At 38.9% G+C, this 7,416-nt stretch overlaps 1 long non-coding RNA gene across 1 annotated transcript; it reads right to left on the bottom strand.

Moving 5' to 3' along the window:
• Positions 1 to 552: 552 nt before the first annotated feature.
• Positions 553 to 7,170, bottom strand: LOC129485802 (uncharacterized). Its single transcript, XR_008658781.2, has 3 exons — positions 6,955 to 7,170; positions 5,987 to 6,127; positions 553 to 745 (listed from the first exon to the last, which is right to left on the bottom strand). It is a non-coding gene; the product is annotated as an uncharacterized lncRNA (long non-coding RNA).
• Positions 7,171 to 7,416: the final 246 nt, after the last annotated feature.

Below are 7,416 nucleotides of genomic sequence, written 5' to 3'. Positions count from 1 at the left end.
GGAATTCAGAATGTATACTAAGGAAACCATTCCCTTCTGGGATCCAATCTAGTCCTTGTTTGGGAAACAAAATGTGAAACATATCCAGGTGGCTGAAAGAGAAGAGACATCCTGACAATACTCATCAGAAGGCTCCCTGGATCCGCCCTTCCTCCACATCGTTTTACCAGCCCTTGAAAATGCATTTTTCTCCCAAATAAGGTTACTTATATTTGCCTTCTTTAAGCAGTCCTGGTCTTAGTGAGAGAAGGCATGTGTATACCATCCCAAGCATGCACCGCAGAACAAGAGATCAGCGTGCTTCCCCTCAAAGGCCTATTCCCATGGGCCTTTCCCGTGTCCCCTCTTGTCACCACTACTCATATCTCTATATTTCACACCAAAGCCAATGGAACTTCCACATTCTGCCTGGATTCCGTAAGGGTCTCATCCTCCAAGGGCAAGAACAAATTGCTGGCAAACAGTCACACACATGTTTGTAATCACTGACATTTGCACTGCTACGAATAAAGAAGGCATTCCTCCTACACATGTACATTAAAGATGGTTAGGAAAATCTGTTTTGAGTTAAGCTTCTTCTCTTTGATATGCATTTCCAATTGCTAACCCAATGCTGCTTTAATTTTGTTTGTAGGAAGCTGAACTGACATGAAGCAAAAGAAGTTCGTTGTTTTGGACCGAGTTCCATACTTGGCTGGCCCAGAGGTTGATCTCACCATCATTCAGAGATCCAAGAAGAAGCCACCTGTTGGATTTAAGAAAACCCAGTAAGATGTTGCTACTATGGTTTTTTTTTGTTTGTGTGTCTCTGCAGGTAGAAACCTAATTAGCCAATAAAATGTACTTTTGCATAAGAATTGAAGTAAACTTTGTCTCAAATATGAGGAACTATGTCAGTCATACAGCAATTGTATGGCAAGCCTAAAGGATGGTCAACTTCAAACAAATTTCCGCAGGTAGGCCCAGGTTTCCTATCTCTTTTTTAGTGTATCTTTCTTGCTCACAAGTACCTTACTCTTTCATTAACTCCTTCATTCAAGTCTCCAGCTCTTAATCAGCTCCTTCTCGCACCTTCCTTGCTTGAGCATCTCTCCTATCATATTTTCCCATCTAGACCACACATCTGCCACTGCTGCCCTCAAAACCACCATCTCACTAGCCAGGGTTTACTCAGCTCTATGCACAAGATATCTCTGACTAACTCCTTCCTGTAAGCTGAGACTATCATCCATCAGCATATCTTGGATTTGGTTTCCCAATTTTATTCTTCCACTTGCCTTTATTGCTCTTTTAATTCCATTCCAATGGTTTGTCTGGTGGATTGTTCTTTATTGCTACCCATACAGGATGGAGACATTAACACAGGAATTAATTTATTTGGCATTTTGCTCCCGGTTTGTCCCCAGATAATTCTTCAGTATGGAGACAGGTTGGTATTTTTTGGGTACTGCCATCTGGACCTCTGCCATCCATAAACAAGGGATGGGGGGTGTGCATGGAAAAAAGAAAAATGACTATGCTGATTTCTGAAAATTACTGAGATTGAGAAAACCAGGGTCTCACATGGAATAGTTGTGTTAGATCCCAACCCGGATAGTAAGTCTTCAGTATCGTTTCTCTGAAGTAATTTGGGTTTTAATAAGGTCAAAATAACCAGGACACTGAAATTGGTACTGTTGTCATCAATAAAGAATAGACAGCATTTTTGGCTGTCATCATTAGCAGGAGGACAGATTGATGGTATTTTGTCCTAAAAGCTAAGGACCTTCCTACTTCTCACTCAAAATCTTTTCCTTAATTATATTTGCCTGAATTGTTTTGTAGCTATTGGTCCTTATATTCTGTATTAGAAACTAAATAAATCTATTTCAATCTCTTAACTAAGATTTATAATAATAGAGATTTATTTCTTAGTAGTCTATGTTTTGGTTCAGAGTGTACTGTTAGGAAGAGGACTTATTTGGAGGGTTGTTCTCTACCCATCTTTTTGGGAAAGTAGTATGGAAGAACACTGAATCATTAATCAGAAAGGAGACACAATTTCTTTTTCTTCAACTTGACAACCCAATTCTCAACTGCAAGGCAAGAGAAAAAAGTAAGGCACATCTGTTCCATCCTCTGCTGTCTATCCCTACCCTCTATTCTATAAGTTGAGATAAGAGAGGCTAGAAATAAGATGTTGATCTTCAATTGTATTTTTCATTCATTCATTCATTCATTCATTTCCCATGGGAAAGATTGAGGCCAAACAGGTGAAACAAGGTGAAGAGGATGAATGGAAAAGAAAACATATACAATATTTAGCCTCCCAAAGTTGGGGGTGAGGCACTGGTGAAGAAACAGTGGGTTCTCAGCTTTGGACAGGTAAATGCCTGAAGCTAGTGTCTGCCTTGAGATAGTTTTGCTCCTTACCTCTCTAAGTACAAACAACAGATGACTCAAGTTTGAGCAGAGAAGTGGGCAGAAGTGTTTGTTCTCTGCCTCCAGATGTCTCCAGTTATTATCTGGCAAGCCGCCACACAGGAAGACAATTGACTGAGTGGTACATATTCCTCATACTCTCGCATTTCTAAAAGTCCCAGTTTATTTACTTCTAGTAATTGGTTCTCTGTCATTGACTGAAAAATATATATTATTAAAAAAAACTTTGTAGAAGACAGGCTTTGCACTTCTTTGCTTTTGTGCTTTAGAAAGCAGTGTGGTATTTTCTAAAACATTACTGGTTCCACCCAAACACTTTTCCTTGGAGATACAATTAATTCAGGTTAACATAGCTGAACAAATATCCATTGACCATTCGTCTGTAATATAGAAGAGGACTTCAAAAGGTTCTTGGAAAATGGAATTAAAAGATAGAGGCCAGGCACGGTGACTCATGCCTGTAATCCCAGCAGTTTGGGAGGCCGAGGCAGGAGGATCACCTGAGGTCAGTTGTTCAAGACCAGCCTAACCAACATGGAGAAACCCTGTCTCTACTAAAAAATACAAAATTAGCTGGGCGTGGTGGCGCATGCCTGTAATCCCAGCTACTTAGGAGGCTGAGGCAGGAGAATCACTTGAACCCAGGAGGTGGAGGTTGCAGTGAGCCAAGATCATGCCATTGTACTCCAGCCTTGGCAACAAGAGTGAAACTCCGTCTCAAAAAATAAATAAATAAATAAATAAATAAATAAATAAATAAATAAAAACTTGATTTCTCAACATAAGCTCTATGTAGTTTAAGACACTTATATAAGTGATGATATCAGCCATTTTAGTCCATTCCTAAAAAACTGATGGGCCTGGGAATTTAACCATGTCAATGTAGTCTTTTTTACATTATTAACTGAAGAAAAATAAGTGCTCTTTAAAGATATTTTTAAGATTAGGAAACAAAAAGAAGTCAGAAAGTGCCAATCAGGACTGTAAGGCAGATGCCTAATCATTTCCCATTGAAATCCTCATAAAATTGCCCTTGTTTGATGAGAGGAATGGGCAGGAGCATGTCGAGGTGGAGAAGGATTCTCTGTTGAAGCTTTTCTGGGAATATGTCTGCTAAAGCATTGGCTAACTTTCTCAAAACACTTTCATAATTAGCAGATGTTATTATTCTTTGGCCTTCCAGAAAGTCAACAAGGAAAATGCCTTCAGCATCCCCCAAAAAACTGTTGCTATGACCTTTGCTCTTGACCGATCCACTTTTGCTTTGACTGGACCACTGCTACTTCTTGGTAGCCATTGCTTGGATTGTGCTTTGTCTTCAGGATCATACTTCAAACATGGTAGAGCCGTGTTTCATCTCCTGTGACAGTTGTTCAAAGAAATGTTTCAGGATCTTGATCCCATTTGTTTAAAATTCCCATTGAAAGCTCTGCTCTTGTCTGCAGCTGATCTGTCGTGCAATGTTTTTGCACCCATTGAGTGGAACATTTGTTCAACTTTAATTTTCAGTCAGAATTGTGTAAGATGAATCACTTGAGATATCTATGGTGTTGGCTATTGTTTCATTTGCTAATCATCTGTCCTCTTCAGTTTGGATATAAACAAGATGAATTTTTTCTTTCAAATCGATATGAATGGTCTGCTGTTGTGGGCTTCATTTTCAACATCATCTTGTCCCTTCTTAAAATGAGTTATCTATTTGTATACTGCTGATTTATTTGTGACATTGTCCCCATAAACTTTTTGTAAAGCATCAGTGACTTCACCATTCTTCCACCCAAGCTTCACCATAAATTTGGTGTTTGTTCTTCCTTCAAGTTCAGCAGAATTCATGTTGCTCTGATAGGGATGCTTTTCAAACTGAGATCTTATTCTTCTTAATAACGCAAACTAGATCCTATTCATACATGTATAGCAAGTTAGCACAAGTTTATTTCAGTGTAAACAAGGTTTGAAATCCATGCATAGTTTTTTCATAGTATGCATTTCCATGAAATTTTTGAAGAACCTAAATGATATGTGTGCTGTTATAAGCAATTAGCAAGAATTTTAACCAGCAAATAAATATATTGAGGAGTATATTTTCTGTGCCAGAATAATTCTACTTCGTGTGTTTAGGAAATAACACAGTAAAAAATGTACTTTGATGTATTTTCTATCTTTTTTGAACAAACAAAGAATTGTGATTTCAGTTTTATGTGTTTTTTCTGAGGAGCTGTAACATGTCCTGGCAAGTGACAGTCTATAAAACATCTACTTAGATTTCACCTTTGTCTTTGAAATAATAGCCTGACCGTGTTTCCAATGAACATGTCTGCAGTCAGTGCCAATTTTCCTTTGTACTACGTATCTTTTAATAAAAAGATAAAGCACTAACCTTTTTTTAAATCACAAAACACCTCTACAAGGAAATGTACTAAAATATCTATACAAAGGAATAGATGTAATATCTATGACTAAGAGCTATGAGCAGATCACTAAAAATCAAACTGGAGATAAAGCTAGAAAAATGCCCAAAGCCATTTGGAATTTTCTTTCATCTTAAGCTGCTTGTTGCATTCCTGGATGTGGTGGAATTTCCACCCAGTTCGTACCTTTCTATTCCCTGTTTCAACAACAAAATCCACATGCAGGCACATCTTTACAGAACTGTTAAATTGTATGCATTGGCACTCTCTTCCTCTTCAAACCCAAATAGTACAATCTCAAATTCTGCATAGCATCATTAAAGTATTCTATAATTAAACCTATAATGATAGGTACATAAGAACAGGGAGTAAAAATCATAGATACAGCCATGCATTGTGGCTCACACCTGTAAACTCAGCACTCTGGGAGGCTGAGGCAGGAGAATTACTTGAGGCCAGGAGTTCAAGACCAGCATAGGCAACATAGTGAGACCCTACTTCCATGAATTTTTTTTTTTAATTTTCCAGGCATGGTGACATGTGCCTATGGTCCCAGCTACTCAGGTGGCTGAAGCAGGAGGATGGCTTGATCCCAGGAGGTTGAGGCTGCAGTGAGCCAAAACTGTGCCACTACATTCCAGCCTGGGCAACAGATTGATACTCTGTCTCTTAAAAAAAAATCATAGGTACTTCCAAAAAAATGTTAAATCAACTAAAAAAGCATCATGTAACTTTTACGAAAACTAACCTAGCTCCTTGTAGGCAAGATGATTGTAAAGATTTTCAGAAGAAGTCTGATTATGGGTCACAAAAGATGTATGTCTCACACATAATCCTGTTCCGGGTGGTTAAGGAGGAAGGAAGTGTACTTCATCAGTGGAAGTAATAGAGAATGGAAAAATTATACAGTGGATGGTGCTGTGTGGCTTTGTGAACTACTTTGCTGCATTTTCCCTTGAGTGTGACAATGTTTTTAATGTAACCGTGTCTTGCATCTTGCAGCACAAAACCCCTGAAAATGAATTTCTGATGGTTGAGAATGAGTCTCATGAGGAAATCACGAAAATTTTTAAAATATCATATGAATAGCTCTTACAATGGCTCTTTAAAAAAATAAAATGTGTTTTGAAAGAAAGGTTTGTTTGGGCTTATCTCACCACAGGACTGTCTGGGTTTCTATCCCCAGTGGAAAAGCGACGCCGCTCTGGCTTCCCGCCTCCTTTTGTTCTGTGGCAATCATCCGTCCATGTCTGCAATGTGCCTAAAGTTTCCAATCACACATTTCTTTCTTGCTGCCACTGTGGAGTTAAGGCATATGATAGCATTTGGAAGAAAATAAACATCCCTTGTAATAGGCCAATATTGCAAACCCTGGTGAGTGGGATCTATCAAAAGCAAACTTGGGTAATGATCAAGGGAGAAAATAAAGCCTTTATTCTTGGCTGCTGAGAGTGGTGACTTCCAGCTAGGCTGTTCTTTCATTTTATTGTTAGGGTGAGTTCAAGTACACCTAACGCCCCAAGGGGATCACACCGTTGAAAGACTCCATACTTAAAAGAAGAAGAAATTCTAAAGTCATAAACACATCTAACTTGGAACCATCAGGGTATTCCATATTTTAGGGCATTTTCTTTTCAAGTTCTCCTTCAGTTCACATAAAAGCCCTACTTCTTTGTTTTTCTTGGCCAAAGGATGGGGCCCTGGACAAGAGTTCTGGAAAACCCTATGGAGGCCTTGGGAGCTTCCCCTCCTGGTGCTGGCAGCCAGCAGATGCCTGTGATGCTATCTATGCCTGTCAGTTTAATCTCACAGTGCTGCCTAACAGTCACGACATCGTCCTGGAGTGCTTTTACTGGAACTGTTTTAATGACTGTGAATAATATTTTGAAAGACCCAACACCTGATCTTCCATTAACAAACCTGGTTATTTTGCTTTTAAATGTCCAAAAGAGCCAATTATCCTGCAAATCTCTGATTCAAGTGTACCAGATTGAATTAGAAAAGTGCATATTTCAGGAAACTTCCCTTGCATTCCAAATCTGTCCAGTTGAGGTAGGGTTTTTTGATAGAAAACATTTCCTTTTTTTTTTTTTTTTCAAACTGTGTCCCATTTCAGAATACTTACAATATCTCTCGCCCTTGGTAACAGAGGGGAGGGGTTAATATGTCGACATCCAACTTCCTGAGAGATGGTGAGAGACAAAATCTCCCCAACCTTCTTACCCAACTGTAATGATGAAAGACGTACAACAAAATGATGTCTTGTTTAACGTGAGATTTTATATGCCACTGGAACATAGGCAACATCTAATGTGAAATGGCTTCTACTTCAAACAGAGGGCCACTATTTTGCCCTCTGTTTACTATGTTGCCCAGGGTTACCACAGCCTTGCTAGAGTTCCAAGCACGGTGGTTATCAGCAGAGATGGATGCCATTGTAAGGAGCCTGGAAATCCCAGGTGTAGGTACTGAATAAACAAGAAAGATATTGTAATAATCTCAGTTTCGAGGATGAGGGAAAGAAACAACCACTGAAGAATTTTGATAAGAGATTTTTCTAGCCTTCAAACCATTTTCAGGAATATTT

The sequence above is a fragment of the Symphalangus syndactylus genome, chromosome 7 (genome assembly GCF_028878055.3).
Source record: "Symphalangus syndactylus isolate Jambi chromosome 7, NHGRI_mSymSyn1-v2.1_pri, whole genome shotgun sequence".
NCBI classification, from domain to species: Eukaryota; Metazoa; Chordata; class Mammalia; order Primates; family Hylobatidae; genus Symphalangus; species Symphalangus syndactylus.
This window is presented reverse-complemented; position numbering and strand designations above follow the sequence as displayed.